The sequence below is a fragment of the Quercus lobata genome, chromosome 10 (genome assembly GCF_001633185.2).
Source record: "Quercus lobata isolate SW786 chromosome 10, ValleyOak3.0 Primary Assembly, whole genome shotgun sequence".
Taxonomy (NCBI): domain Eukaryota; kingdom Viridiplantae; phylum Streptophyta; class Magnoliopsida; order Fagales; family Fagaceae; genus Quercus; species Quercus lobata.
Genome location: NC_044913.1, coordinates 47,383,489 through 47,399,745, shown reverse-complemented (window position 1 = coordinate 47,399,745; position 16,257 = coordinate 47,383,489).

The window sequence follows — 16,257 nt, the reverse complement described above, 5'->3', positions numbered from 1 at the left end:
GCCCGTGCTACTGACACTTCGAAGTGTAGCCCTGAGTGGGAGCTACGTTAGGGCAACAACTGCGTGCTGCTGGAAATAATAGAGGGGCTTTCACATAGCTTCCACCCCTGCCAAAGTTATTTCTCTGGAGAGGCCCTCGTTGATAGGGGCTTGATCCTTCCATGACTAACCGCCGCCTGCGCCAATGCACAAGCCTTTTCACAGACGGCGCCAATTGTAAGGACTCAATTTGTAACGACCCCAAATCGGTGTATTGGGTTTGAACGTTAAAGGTCCAAACAATAAAATTTGTAGAGAGTGGGATAAAAGGTTAGGCCTTGGTTATTGGACAGCAGTCAGTCATGGTGTTCATGATAATCGCACAGGGGTGAACCGTGCTTACCCAAGAAGACTTTCTCCTCGGCACGGCCCGAAGGCTCTGGTTTTTGGCCCTGGTCCTAGCCTCCTTTTTTGGATTGCTTCCTTCTCCTTTTATACTAGCCTTTACTCTCCCTCCAACGTCCACGTGTAGGTTCAGCTTTCTAGGGCTAATACTTGTCCTATCAGCCCATACCCAAAGTGGTTGGGGGTGGTTGTAAAAGCTGAAAAGCATTGCTCTGTTAGACGCAAAGTACTTAATTGCAGTAATGGCAGCCTTTCCCTTATCCTTTGTCGCCACACTGTTCAGGGGTCCTTTCCCCATCAATGCGGAGGTGTTTAGCTTTTCCTTGAACCGCTCCTATATCGTACTTGCCATTTCTTCTAGGAGTGTTTTGGGATGCGAAGGACAGAATCGTCCTCGGCTATATCTCTAGGCCATTTGGACTTCCGTTGCATGTCCTCGGCAACGCCTCTCCTCGGTGTGGGTTTTGGGCCCTAATGTAAAGTGGACCGGGATCACAAATTCTCTGGCCCTACAAACTAGAATCTCGAATTGCCTTAATAATAATAAAAAAAGCAAAAAGGGACAAGAAAAAAAAAGGGGAAACCCTCTTCAACGAATTAATTGGCTTGACAAAACATTGTTAACTTCCTTATCCAAACAAATGGGACCACATAAAGTTTCATCTATTTGTCTATTTATTCAAACTCAATGTACCTGCAAATCATTGTTATCCTTTGTTTTTCCTTTCTTCTTTTTTTCTCTTATGTCTTGATTGGGGATGATAACACAACCAACCTACCTAACTTCAAACACCCCAAAAAGATTCATCACCATATCATAGTCAAATGCATTAGAGCAATATTAGAGACACAAATTTTTTACTTCTTATAGAATGCCTTTTAAAGTAATAATTTGTGATTGGAATATATTTATATATTTGTATGAATGCATCATTGACACTATTTTTATCACACACCAATTACAAAAAAAAATGTCAATTACACACTATCATCAGTTTAGGTTACTGAAATGACACTCCCCAAACATTTGTATAAATAACACTTATCCTCGAGATTTATCAATAACACATATAAGTCTATCCCTAACTTTCTTAACAAAATATTTACTAAAAATAATATTTCTATCCAAACTATGAGCAAAATGACACTCCACTCCACTAATAAGGGCATGTTTGGTAGATTGTAATAGACGCTGTAATGTAATAGTTATTCCTATGGTTTAGTTATTCTATAGTTTGGTTATGTTTTTATTATAAGGAATAGTCATTCCTTATGAATAGCTATTCTTCAAAATGAGGAATAATTATTCCTCTTTAAAATGTTGTATTAGCTATTCCTTAGTAAGTGCAATAATTTCAAAACTTAATATATTTCCAAATAAACAAACTTTCCATATACATCTAACAATTATAAAAATAAAAACACATATCACTCTTAAATTTAAAAATAACAATTTTTAAGGAGATATAATTGTATGAGTAAAGATATTTCCTAAAATAAATGTTAAGTTTCATTCTAATGTTATAACTCACAACCAAACTAATGAATATGTTTAATTATTATATTACAACACACTTTATTACTAGTAATAAAGATCATAATTTATGTCGTAATCCCCATTCAATATACCAAACGTACCCTAAGTTTTATATAAATGACACTCTTACTCCTTAACAGAAATTTGTACAAATGAGTGGATTTTTTCTTTTTATAAGTATAACATTCTATTAGAGAAGTAATAGTGTACCTAAGAGAGTAGGATCCAAATTAAGTCCAATGCTTTCAGTGCACTGGACCTACTCAGATAGTGACATGTGTCAAAAAATGAACACATGTCACGATTCCAACCAGTCCAGTACCACTGGACACTGAACCCAAGCCTCCCCAAAAGAGTATAGGCTTTTAATGATGAAAAAGTATAGGCTAATTTGTTTCATTTAAAAGTACCATTAATACAAAAGTTTAAGGAAATTTCAAATTTCACTCCAATACATCTCAATGGATGTTGGTGCAACTTTCAAAAAAGAAATTAAAAGTGAATGACACGGGATTTATTTATTTTATTTTTTAATAAATAGGTAAAATTTTCCCATAAGAAAATTTTTAAAAGTTATGGGATTTCCACTTTATCACCTGAACTATAAACTGTATTCTGAAAAAAAAAAAAAAAAAAAAAAAAAAAAAAAAAAAAAAAAACCACTAATGACACACATACAAATGACACAATCACTCAACAACTTTAAAACTAATTATAAGTAACTAAAGCTGATTTTCATTTGACCAAACTTTGAATGTCCGTTATATATGTGCTTAACTACCCTATCATGCATGGAGCAGTCAAAGTAGTCAAGCATAGATTGCCGTGAAGTGTGAAGACATGCAGTGCAAAATCACTGCCAGTCCAGATTTCGAGTTACGATGGTCTAATTTCTAAGTTCAGGTGGTCTCCTTAATATATTCAAAAATTTAGGTGTCAATGTTCCCTCAAGAATCAGGAAAAGACAAATTCCCTCAACGTAGGTACTTGTAGAATAAGCATCTTAACCTCCTGTAAATCTATGTTTAGTTTAGGCACTACAAGAAATCTGGGTTTAGGCGACATTTGTAAAACGTCACTAAAAAACCCAAAAAAACGTCGCTATAGACACAAATGGTCTACAGTGACATTTTTTTTGTGACATTCAAAAACGTCGCATTAGACCAGTCACTATAGGTCTATTATGACGTTTCGAAAAACGTCACTATATGGTACTCTTTAGTGGCGTTTAGAAACTTTTAGTGACGTTTTAAATAATATAACATTTTCGTACATGATGTAGGAAAATACATTTAGTGACGTTTATAAAACGCCGCAAATAATCACACCAATAGCGACGTTTCAAAAACGCCGCAAAAGCATTTGTCCTTTTGCTTTTCAGTGACGTTTTTAAAACGTCGCAAAACCTACTCATTATTTTTTAAAAAAATATTAAAAATGCTATATAAACCTACTTAAATTTCAACAATAACTAACATAAGCTTGTAATAGATCAAATAGACCTATCATCATTATTCCACAATATCAAATGTCCAATGTTAATGAGTCATGGTGCTTGAAAATTTAGTAACAATATATATATATATATATATATATATATATATATATACACACATATAAAGAGCATTTAGTTGAGATTATTTACACATTAGTAGGTAGTGAGCTTTTAAAAAAAATTAATTTCAAGCTAGCTAAACCACAAAACTAATAACAAAAAAATTCAAAATCTACACACTATAGAAAAATTGTAGGAAAAAAAAAAAAAAAAAAAAAAACAAGATTTACAAACTTGTACATAAACTTACAATGATTTAGCCTTTGATGCTCAGGTCTTTTTGCTCAAAAATCCAAATTTGAATAAGAGTTTTCTATACCAAACTCCAACCAAAACAAGTAAACAAAAAAAATTAGCACAAAAGTTCCTGACCTATTAAAGAAAAACTAAAGCAAAGCAAATTCATAAGCCAAAATACAAAGACTCCATGACCCATTAAAGAAAAACCAAATCAAAGCAAACCCATAAGCCAAAACACAAAGACTTACACTTTAAGGAAACTTGAACACCAAAAAAGAGGGAAAAAAGAATGGTGGTGGTAGAGAGGGAAGAACTCGTACATCAATGGGTTGGCGGTGGCAACGGCGGCGACGGCAATGGCTGGAAGTGGCTAAGTGTGAAGAAGTGATAAGGGTGTGGGGGGGGGGGGAGAATATGGAAGTGGGAAGGGAAGTTTGTTTGAGAAAAAAAAAAGAATGATAAGAAAGAAAAAGGACTGAAAAAACGTGTAAGGAAAGGAGACCAAAAAAAAAAAAAGGACAAAATGGTGGGAACTTTCCCACTCAAGGAAATTTTCAATGGGAAACATATAGCGACGTTTTGAACACGTCGCTATATGTTTATCCAAAACAAAAAGAAAAAATGGTGGGAACTTTCCCACTCTGCGAAATTTTGAAGGGGAAAAGGACAAAAACTTTGGGGAAACATATAGCGACGTTTTTGAAAACGTCGCTATTTGTTTCCCTAAAATTTTTTGGATTATATGGTGGGAGTTCTTTAAAAAATGCTACTATTGTTTTGGGTTACAACGACGATTTTAGAAAAACATCGCGAAAGGATCACTCTTTAGCGGCGTTTTTTAAAAACGTCACAATATACTACTTATAGTGGCGAATTTAAAAACGTCGCTAAAAAAAACGCCGCCTAAATCCAGATTTCTTGTAGTGAGGATTAGTTAAATATTCCCTAATATATAAATTCTACATTAGGTACATTGTAGCACAAATTAATACTTGATAGAATATATAGTCGTTAAGGACTATCAAACCGTGAATGTAGGCTGTTAGGTCAAATTACGTAAACATTCATATGCTGTCTTTTTTTTGTTTCATACTTTTGTTCATTAGTTAATTATCACATAAAAATTACACAATCACCCAAAAACTTTAACAATAACTATAAGTAACTCAAGCTGATTTTCATTTGCTCAAACTTTGAGTATCCGTTATATATGCACTTAACTCTACCCTATCATGCATGGAACAGTCAGGGTATGGTTGATGAGCTAGTCACTGCTACAGTATTTTTTATAATAAAATATTACTTAAACTTTATTAAAGAGGGAGAGAGAGAAAAATATGGAGCATTAGATGCTCTCTGCCCTCTCTCTCTTCTATTTTCGGTGAGTGTAAATTGCAGAGAGAATTCTCTCATCTCTACCTCTCTTTCTATTTTCTTCACAACCTAGATAATCAAATCAAGTTAATCAACCAAGAAAAGTTTAGTAATTTTTGGAACTAGAGATTCAGATATGAGAGATAAGATATTCCAATCCCAAAAAGTGGAGAGATTAGATATAATACCGAATTTGAGGGCGGCTTTTTGTAGTCGTCAAAAAAGTTTCGTCACAAATGTCAATTATTTTTGTAGTGAATAGGCATAGAGACCCTTAATTTTTGTAAAAGCAATGTGAAGGGAAGTGTAAGCTTAAACATAGAAGAGATAAAAGTCCCATTATGATTGACCTTTCACTTGAGTTGTAGCTCAAAGCATAATTTTTTTACTTACCAATAACCACTCTCCAAATTCACAATTTGTATAAAAGTTTTCAACTCTAGCATTTTCCTCCATTTAAAGGCCATAAAAAAATTATAGATATAAAATCTAAAAGAAAATATTCAAGCACTAAAAAAATTAGCCCAACGACTGTTGGGGATTATATTGCAATTGTATTCTAATGGGAAGGAGGGAAATCAGTTAATGACAGTTATTGACAGCTGTGAGTTGGTTGTGATAGTTGGAAAGTGGTTATTGTGTCAATCAGTTAGAGTCGGGGATTAGGGAATTGCTGAGTGATGTATTAAGAGGGCATTACTGATTGAATGAAGGTTAAGCAATAAGAATGTTCTAAATTTAGTTCCAATTCTTTTCTTCTTTTTTCACTCTCTCTCTCTTTCTCTCTTGGAGGTCCAGCTAACCTCGAATACAACTAGATACACACATTTCTTGATTTCCACACTTAATAATGACAAAAATTACTAATATTAAAGTTAAAAACAATTAAGTTCAATCAACCAATTTTGCTCAAAACAAACAGCCTGTCCCTTTAAAAAATTTTAAACAAAATAAGTTTGTCCTTACACTGTAGCAAACGCACACATCAAAAACTCAAATAAGTAATAAATAAATAAAAACCCCTTTGCAGTAGAGCAACAAATTCAGAAGTCGGGGTCATCGCACGCAATCATAATGGGATTTTTTGTCTCTTTTATTTTATTATATATATATATATATATATATATATATATATATATATTATTGGTTAGAAATGCTCCTGCTACTACCGAAACCCCTCCTCCCTACTAAGTTACTACATTTGAAACTTCTAATAGCAATAATTAGACCAAAAATACTCAGAAAGAAAGGTGGCAATAGTATAGTTCAACTAAACTTAAGCGATAGAATAGAAAACACCACCTAAATGGGGTTTCAATTCATTTTACCTTTCGTTTGTAACCAGCACTCAACTCTAAAGAAATGTAATTGGTATTTTACTAATTTATAAAGCTTTTAAGAGGCGACCATTCACGGTTGAACTAGTTTGTTAAATTTCGATGCCCACTGGTCAGAATCATCCAATTTAACCCCACTTGAATCAATACCATCCATAGAATAAATACCAGCATTATTTTTCCAAGTGGTTGGGGAAATTTTCCAACCATGCCTACCACGCCAAAATCATATTATATCAACTTGAATTTTTTTTTTTTTTTTAAAAAAAAAGGGTCTCCATGACAACTATATCATATTATTTATCATAAAAATAAAAATAAAAACAGCAATACCTTATTAATAAAATCACGATAAGAAAAACCTGGTAAATAAATACTTTTTTTTTTCCCGAGAAGCAGGTAAATAAAAAACTTGAATGTGCGAGGCTTTATTAGTTTTTGGATCCGATAATCGAGTATCAAAGTCTATTGATTAATCTTCTCAAAAGTCTATTGATTAAGGTTGAGCATGTTTATCATAATCAGTCAGTTTTTTATTTTATTTTATTTAGTCCAACAACTTCTTGTTAAATAGATATTTGTTTATTAATTTTTGATATTTGACACACAAAGTATCTCGCTTTATCTCTTTTCTAAGGCATGCGATTAAACTTCGATTAACATATTTTTAGTTTGTTTAGCCCAAAAAAAAAATAGTTCTTAATTTATTACTACTCGGACACATGTTTTTGAAACTCCCATTAGATCACCACCAATCAAATCTAGTTATTTTGTTTAGAGGTAGTCCGATCCCATGTACGGCTCTAAACACGTTACATTTTTCACTTCTCAACAACGTATGAGGTGGTGAGCATCTAGGTATTCGACACATGACAAGCATTGATAAACTATTATCCATACACTCCTCCATTTAAGAGATAAAAGAATTTATCATCGCACACCCTTAGTGTGATGGTCACTCCACAAATATAAGTGCTTGTGGGGTGTATGGGACAAGAGATGGGGTTCAAGTCTCCAGGAAAGAACTTCACATGCATATACATTTAGATTAAGTTAAAGTATAATTTCTATCTTGTATTAAAAATAAATAAATAAATAAATAAAAAAACAACCAGAGATAAAAGAATTTGGACAAATTTGTGGGGTTTACTATTTTCAATTTATTTACAATTATGTCATTAGAAACATCTTATGTGTCTTGAAAACATCCTCTCAACTATTTTCAAAATCTTATTCAGGAAAATTCGTTACAATTTACTGAAACTAGTATTTAAAGAATATTGTGAAACAATAAATTCAAGTGTGGGACCCACCAATTTTTGGTTTGCAAAACAAAAAGTATATTTAAATCCTCTTTCCATATAGACCCTAAGTCTTAGATATCCCAAAATATTCATTCTCAGCTCGCTTACAGAATTACATGTTTTCAATTAAGAGGGATAAATTTGAAAATGAATATGAATGGTGGAAGGGTAAGAATGGTGAATGAGAATAGTAGTTGTTATATGCTACTTCAAGGGGACCAAGACTTAAAGGTCATCAAATAGCCCACGACCCACGGCTCGACCCAGTAGCCTGACAACCCATGCGGCTAATCGGCAATCCGACCCGTTGTTATTGAGACCCATGGGTAGCCCACAAGCCCAATGGATCAAGTTGTGGGCTAGTTTTTATGCCCATGGGCGCTTGATGGGGCATACCCAGTAGCACAACTCATTGGCCAAACCCGTTGCCCAACCCAATAACTCAAAATTCATAACAAAAATATATAGGATGAGTATGAAGGATTGATTTTGAGACATTATTAAAAAATAAAAAATAAAAAAAAATTCTTAAGAGAACTCCCCCAACCACTAAGATACTAGGTTGGGCCTAATTGGCTATTGATTATTTCCTTATAAAAATAATAAAATAAGATCCTAAGACAAGCTAATAAATAGCCAATTAGGCCCAACCTAGTATTCTAGCCCGCTAAAGACAAAATGGGCATATTCTATGGGTTGGGGTTTTCTTTTTCGGCCCAACTCAACCCAACTCATTAACTAGTTAATAGCCCATTATACTCAATCCATTGTACCCATGGGTCAAGTAAAAATGAGCTGACCTGGCCCATTGACGACTCTTACTTAGACCTTCCTAGAAAGAATAATATGGGGTTTGGTACAAGGTAATGTTTTAAAATTTTTAGAAATGTTTAAAGATTTTCATGTTTGGTTGCAAATCACACTAGAGAATTAAATGTTAGGGGAATCTGGATTCCCCCTTTCAACTAAGGCAATCAATTTCGTACCAAAGGCTGTACCGATTTAGCCAATAGAACGATATATTTCGGTACCGATGTACCATTTCAGAATTACCACTAATTATATAATAATTATAATATCAATAATAAGTATACAATTTATACATTTAAAAAAAAATTACTATTGTACAATTTACATAGGGTTTTTTTTTTTTTTTTTTTTTTTTTTATTTTTTTTATTTTTTTTATAGGCATAGATAACTACGATAGATATATATATATATATATATATATATATATATATAAGTACTTTTTTTGGAGTTAAAGATTGGAATTGTTCTCATATTATACAGAGAGCTAACAAGTACTCCCCAGGCCACGTGTCCATTCGGATGGGTAAAAAGTGAACGAAAGGACTAGTCTCTTTCAATTCCCATCAGACCACAAGTTTCAAAATGTGCATAAGATATTCACGGAGGAAAAAACAAGGAAAAGAGAGGGAAGACCAAAAAGTGAAATAGAAAAACAAAAGAAGAAAGAAGTAAAAGAAGGAGAAGCAGATGTTGAGGCGACAAATTTGAAAACGAGAACTGAGAAACAGCAGCAGCTTGGTCGATCTGCAATGACTAGTGAGCAAATTTTTCAAAGATTTTAATAAGCGTCAACTTCTTCTTCTCTTGTTATTCTTTTTCTAAGCCCTCCCTTAGAGGTTTTGGTTTCGGCCCGGTATCAAATTACCGGCCGAAATCCTGAATTTACTCCAGTATGGCCAGAACAACTCCAGTACAGCTAGTATTTTAGCCGGAATGAAATAGTAAATTTTCTGTACCGGCCAAGGTTCCAGCACGGTAAATACCGGCACAAAATTAACTCCACTGTTTTAAACCCCTTTAAGTAGGAAACGTGGATACCCTTTAAAATAGATAACTACCCAGATTTTCAAATTTAAAAGAAATTATATTTTTTATAAATTAACAATTTTTACCTTTTTTCTTATTATTTAAGTAATTAATATAAAATATAAAATAAATTATCAATATCTTTTCTCTTGTCTTTATCTTTTCTCACAAAAATAACATATACAAGATAAACAACTCTGTTAATATATTTTTTAACAATATTCTATTTAGGTTTCACTTGTGGTAAAAAAAAAAAAAAAAGTTTGAAGGAGATCCTCTATTATTGTTAGGTATTCATTTTTGTTGTTATGTGTATGTTGCTCAACAAATTATTAATAGTTTATGTGGGGAGTGGAAGAGTCCCCATCCAAGCCTAGGGCCCAAGAAGTAGTTGGGCTACAGGAAATGAGTTGAGCCCGGCTTATACGCTACAAGGAAGGCCCAAGGGATAATGGGTTGTGAAGGAAAAGTGGCTAGACCATCCTAAGTACTACAGAAGAAGAAGGTGACACAGGAAGGTAGTTCCCGTGGAGAAATAAAGAACTAGTCTTATCCGAACAATGCTACACGGATTGTCCACATATAGTTTCCAGGAGATGCCTAGAACCACGGAAAACTTTCGGAACACACAAGAAGGTTGAAGATATTTGCCTCCGCATTAATGATGGGGTTCTTACCTAACATTTATTACATTAAATACAAATAAGACAGCCTGAACAATACAAACAACCTCCAAAAGTCAGAGTTCTAGGATAAGGATGGGGAGGAAATCGATAAAGTTACAGGACAGTTGTAGTGATAAGAGCAAGGACTGAAGCTATAAAAGGGGAGATAGAGGCAAAAGGCAAAGGATCCAGAAGAAGAAGGAAGAAAATACATAGTAGAAAAATCTATCTAAGGAAGAGAGATAGAGATAGGGAAAGAGAGTGTGGGTAATATCGCGGAAACGGGAGAGTTACCTATTGTAGCATCTGAATAGAAATTGTAATACTTGTGGTCAAAGAAATCAACTGCTTGAGTTTCCCATTGTGGAGTATTTATCCCCTGTTGCTTACTTATATATAGTTTGTTTAAATAATTGTAGTGGTAATCTGTGGAAAACTCCTTGAGGGCTAGTTATTGTGTCCCCACAGTTTATATTCTGTTTTTCATTATTTATTTAGGTGAAGATTTTTTTTTTTTTTTAAAAGGACTTGATAGTTCACATTCAAATCTAAAAATAGAATGGGAAAAATAAAAAATTCATTTAAGAGTGCGTTTGGATTGGGCGTTTTCTGCCCAATCCTGCGTTTGCGTTTTTTCGTTTTGCTTTTTTTTTTTTTTTTTTTTTTTTTTTTTTTTTCACGCGTTTTGGGTGTTGCGGCTACTGTTCATGCACTGTTCAATGAACAGTAGCCGCAAACTTTGACTTTTCAAATTTTTTTGGACCAATCACAGCACATCGTGTACTGTTCACGGACCCACAAATTTCACTTTTCAGCAACTTTTTCATTAAAAATGGGTCCCACGATACTATTCACACATTTAAAAATTATTTCGCTACAGTGTTTTTCAGTTTTCAGCTGTATCCAAACGCACCCTAAGATTCCAAGGAATAAACCAAACATTTTCATCTCACATTCCTAGGAATCTTAAGAGATTCATAATAAAACCAAACATAGGAATAACTACATTCCTAGGCATCCAGATTGTAAGGAATCACATTCCTAAGAATCTGGATGCCCCTGGATGCCAAGAGTAATGTAGATTTCCTTGTACCAAACGTCACATAAGATAATTGGGAATTTATTTATCATTTGCATTCCAAATATAGTCCTTTGAATGAGCCTTTATACACTTGTGCCTTTCTCGCCCAAATAACTAACTTCCAGCAACTAACTACCTAACTAACTAACTGACCCAATGTAGAAATCTTAGCTTACAAGACTCATACCTATTCCCAGTACATCATATACAGTATATTACATTTGATCACAATCATATTAGACTCCTAATATTCATCTCTTATCCTTCTTGAAATTTAAACATACACTTTACCTTCCAAAAAAAAGGCCCTCACGTTCCTCACGTTTCCTTTTCTTCTATTTTGTTCGAAATTCAAATAAGTCTGTATTATATTTGAACTGAAATTGAATTTTTTTCTTAATTTTAATTTTTAAATATATACTCATCCTTATCCCATTCCATCCAGTTTATAAAATAAATAAATAAATAAATAATTAATTAAAAAAACACTATTTATCCTTATCAGTAAAATAAATACTCATTCTTCTCTCATCAAAAAAAAAAAAAAAAAAATCATTCTTCTCCCAGCATTTACAATTGCTAATGGATAATAAATGGTTAAAGTTGTATACAGTTGCTACAAGATAAATGTAATTGTTTCGTGTTGATTTGATGAATCATCATTTCATCATACATATCGGAGGATTCGAAGTGTAGAAGGTGAATAAAAAATGGGAAGGTCAACTGCTAACGGAGGTAACGCTCTTTCATCCAAATAACTTTTTTCTGTGAGTTTTAGAATATGATTTTATGCCTATGATTTGTGTTTGAATGTTTTTGACGATGAAGAAGATTCAAACGTAGAAAGCTTGGGAAAATTTGTATGATTCGTAGTGGTAACCCTGGTACAATTAATTAAGTACACAGCTTGGTCCTTTCGGACAACCACTTCAAAAAAAATTTAAATTTAGGACTATAATATCAGTTTTCTTCCCTTAATCTCTTTTATTTTGATAAGAACTTACATTAATTGTTTCCTATCATGATATAGTTAGATTGGGTTTCAACATTGTAAGGAATCTCTATGATTAAGCCCAAGGGAGAGGCTTTTAAGAATGTTACGATTTCCATTGGAAACCAATTGGGAGGTAAATACATGCTCTCCTTAAATATATATAAATATACATATATATATATATATTTTTTTAATAATAGTTTAAATAGTAGGGTTTTTTTTTTTTTTTTTTTTGGGATTCCAAAATAATCAACCATTATATGTGGATGCGCGCAGCAAAAATGCAAGAGGTCTTTCATGTTCTTTTTTTTGTTTAATTAATTTTTATCAATGAACATTTTTATTCTTAATTTTCTTCTTAAATACTAGAGGTCTAGAGAGTTTTGACTATGTTTTATTTGCAAAAGAGAGAAAAGATAGAGAATGAGTGAGAGACCTGGCAAGAGATAGAGAGAGAGAGTGGGAAAGAAAAAGAAATAAATAAAAACATAGCAACTTACTTTAGCGAATTGCTAAAATGTTTTAGATTTGGCACAATTGATATAGATCTTGTTAGTTGTTTTAGTGTTTTGAGCTATAAAATAGCATTTTAGCAATTTTCACATCTTTGATGTGAATGCTATAAGGAAGCAGTCACGAGCGTGCTTAGAGGCACTTCTAAGTTTTTTTTTTTTTTTAAAAAAAAATGGTTATATCATATTATGTGTTTGTGAGTAAAAAAACTTTTATGTATATAATTCTCATCACACCCTTGGGTATTGTTGTAATCAAAAAATGCAGCAAACCTCAAATTATAATGAAAGGAAATTGTTAACCTTTAAAAAAAAAAAGTGTGCTTAGACACTAGTTTTTGCTAAGATGGTATAAATCATAAATGTATGCAATAAATGTTTATCATTGCAAAAAAGTCAAGTTGATAATAAACAAAGATAGTAATAATCCAAAAACAATGCAAGATTTTAAGCTAATGAATAATAAACTTGGAAAAATGCCCATACACCCCCTAATCTTTGGAGTAAATGGCCAAGACACCCTCTAAACTTTTATATTGACTAATTTATTCCTTAAACATTTCCCAACTTTCAAATCAATACACCAATTAGTCAAACGTTAAAACACTAGCGGAAGTAGAAAGTGAGACACACTTGAACTTTAAAAAACACACACAATCCCAAGAATTTGAATAACGATAGAATGAAGAGAGACAGACGTAGATCTGAGAGAGAGAGAGAGAGAGACGATAGAACCAAGTGAAAAAAAAAAATAATAATAAAAAGATTGTTCTAATTCACTTTTGAAAAAAAATTGGTTAATTTTTGGGAGGGTCACGAAAATTGAACTCATCCTAGAAACCTCATCAGTAACATCGCTTTTTTTAATTTCTTTCTCTTGATTCTATTTGGCATTAGCTTTAATACATTACTTTCTTTTCTTCTTTTTTTTGGAGATACATACCTTTAGTTATTTCATATTAGGGAATAAGATTACCAAGCTATATAACAATAGGAATTGACATCATTTTTAGGCATCATATTACTTATTGTAATGAATAGAATAATGGATTGATGCTTGATGCACAAATACTTATTGATAGAGGGAAATATTTGATAAAACTGAAAGAATTACATATATGCCACAAATCGACAAAGTGAGTAAGCTTGTTTTGACCCATGTGGTAGAACAGCACAACAAGACCACCAGGGCACTTTCGAGATAAAAAGTGCAAGACGATGGTGGGATAAAGAAATCGGAGCCATGCCACGGTGGTTCTACCGCCTCTCTCTCTCCTCTCTGCCGGTCAAATATAATATGGCAGAAGCCTAAAAAAAGGACACACAATGCTCTCTTTGATGGAATAGAAACTAAACTGTTAGTTTCTTGTAGTAAACCTCTAATCCACGAAGGGTTCCTTAAAATCACAAGGTAATTGGGTTCTAGAATCCACCTAAGAAAACAATAGAGAAAGTCTATATTTTTATTAATCTCAAAATTGAAATACCTTTGGAGGCTACAATGCATTTAAATAGTAAAATGAAAACCTAGGGCGTCTAGGAAAACACACAATAACCCTAATATGACTAAAAAAAAATTAAAAAAACCGAAAAAGTAGGAAATAAATAACTTAAACCTAAAATAATGAAAATTACATAAATCTACCAAAATTAAATAGTAGATTAAATCCAACGCCAAACCCCTCCACTTGAAACGAACACGGCATTGAGTTGAAAGTCAAGATCTGAAACATTTCGCTCCAAATAAACAAATACTTTGAATGCTTTAGTAACTTAATCAAGGCTTGAAATACATAGTAAAATTTCTTCTCATTTGCCTTCTATTTATTTGCAACATCAATTAACAAACGGTTCGTAATAAAATTAAAATTTTCTACTCTAAGAAAATCAACATATTGTGTAGTCATCTTCAACAAGTCAATTGAAACCTAGGGACTGTGAGTTGTGAGCTCATCCTAATATTTGACCTCAATTGAATCTTCCCCAATATTCTCAATGGTTACCATCTTTTGATTTCTGTCATTATCCACAATCAACTCAACCTTCTTTTCTTTGATCTCTTCATGAAATTTTTGACAAGTGGTATCTTCATGATTCAATTCAACAACTTGTTGCATGTCTTGATCTTTTATTAACCATTTCAAAATTTTCTTTAGAAACTGGCTACATCTAGTCAACTCTCAAACTCTTGTCTTTTCTTAACACAAGGACTTTGCTAACCTTTCATGTTTTGAACACAGTGCTTTTTGTATGAATATACAGACTAATAATCAACACTTGTGTAATCTAGTATATCATAATAGTCATTAGAAACCTTAAATAAATTAATACCTTTTTCTTTCTTTGCCAAGATCAAATTGGATGCTTACCTCGACGTCTTTTGTCAATTTGAATGTCTTCCCACCATTCCACTGCTTCATCGTCTGATTTATTAGATGCAAGCCGTACTTTTTCTTCATCATAAATCTTCCAAACATTAAAATTATCTTCCAAATCAAGAAGCCAGTTAATAAAATTCAACTTACACATATCTCCATCAAAGAATGGAATTTTCCTGTTGTTAGGAGTGTGTCTTCGAATATATTGATCATTGTTGTAGTGATATGATTTCCTAGCAAGAAGGGTAGCAATCCCTTCACGGATTTTGCGTATAGATTAATGTCTCTCTTCACTAAACTATTGGAACTCAGGCCTAGTAAGAATTACGTCTTTAACTTCGTTGTTATTGTGGTGGTGGTTACCGTCACGCCGATTAGCTATCAAACTAGGGTAAGTCAAGGCTCTAATACCGACTTATGTCACAGAAGATTGAAGAAAGAAAATATGATGCTTTCTTTGATGGAACATAAACAAAAAATGTTAGTTTTTGGTAGTAAACCTCGAATCCACGAGAGATTCCTTCAATCCAAATGGTAATAGGGTTCTAGAATCCACCAAAGAAAACAATAGACAAATTCTGTATTTTTATTAACTTCAAAACTGAACTGCCTTTAGAGGCTCCAATGCATTTAAATTGTACAAAGAAAACCTAGGACGATGAGGAAAAGATTTTTTTTTTTTTTTAACCCTAATTTGACTAAAAAACATTAAAAGAACAAAAAAAGCATGGAAATATATAACCTAAACCTAAACCTAAACCTAAAATAATGAAAATTACATAAAAATACCAAATTATATAATTACTAAAATTAAATAGTTGATTCTGTCCTACATCAAAACCTAGGTCCATATCTCTTCTTTCTTCTTTCTATTGTATTTCAAATTCTTAGAATTGTGTGTGTTTTTCAAAGTTCATGTGCGTCTCACACACCACTTTCGTTTGTGTTTTAATGCTAGATTAACTAATGTATTGATTTGCCAAAAGTGAAATGCTTAAGGAGTAAATTGGCTAATATAAAGGTTTAGGGGGTGTCTTAGCCACTACTCCAAAGTTCAGG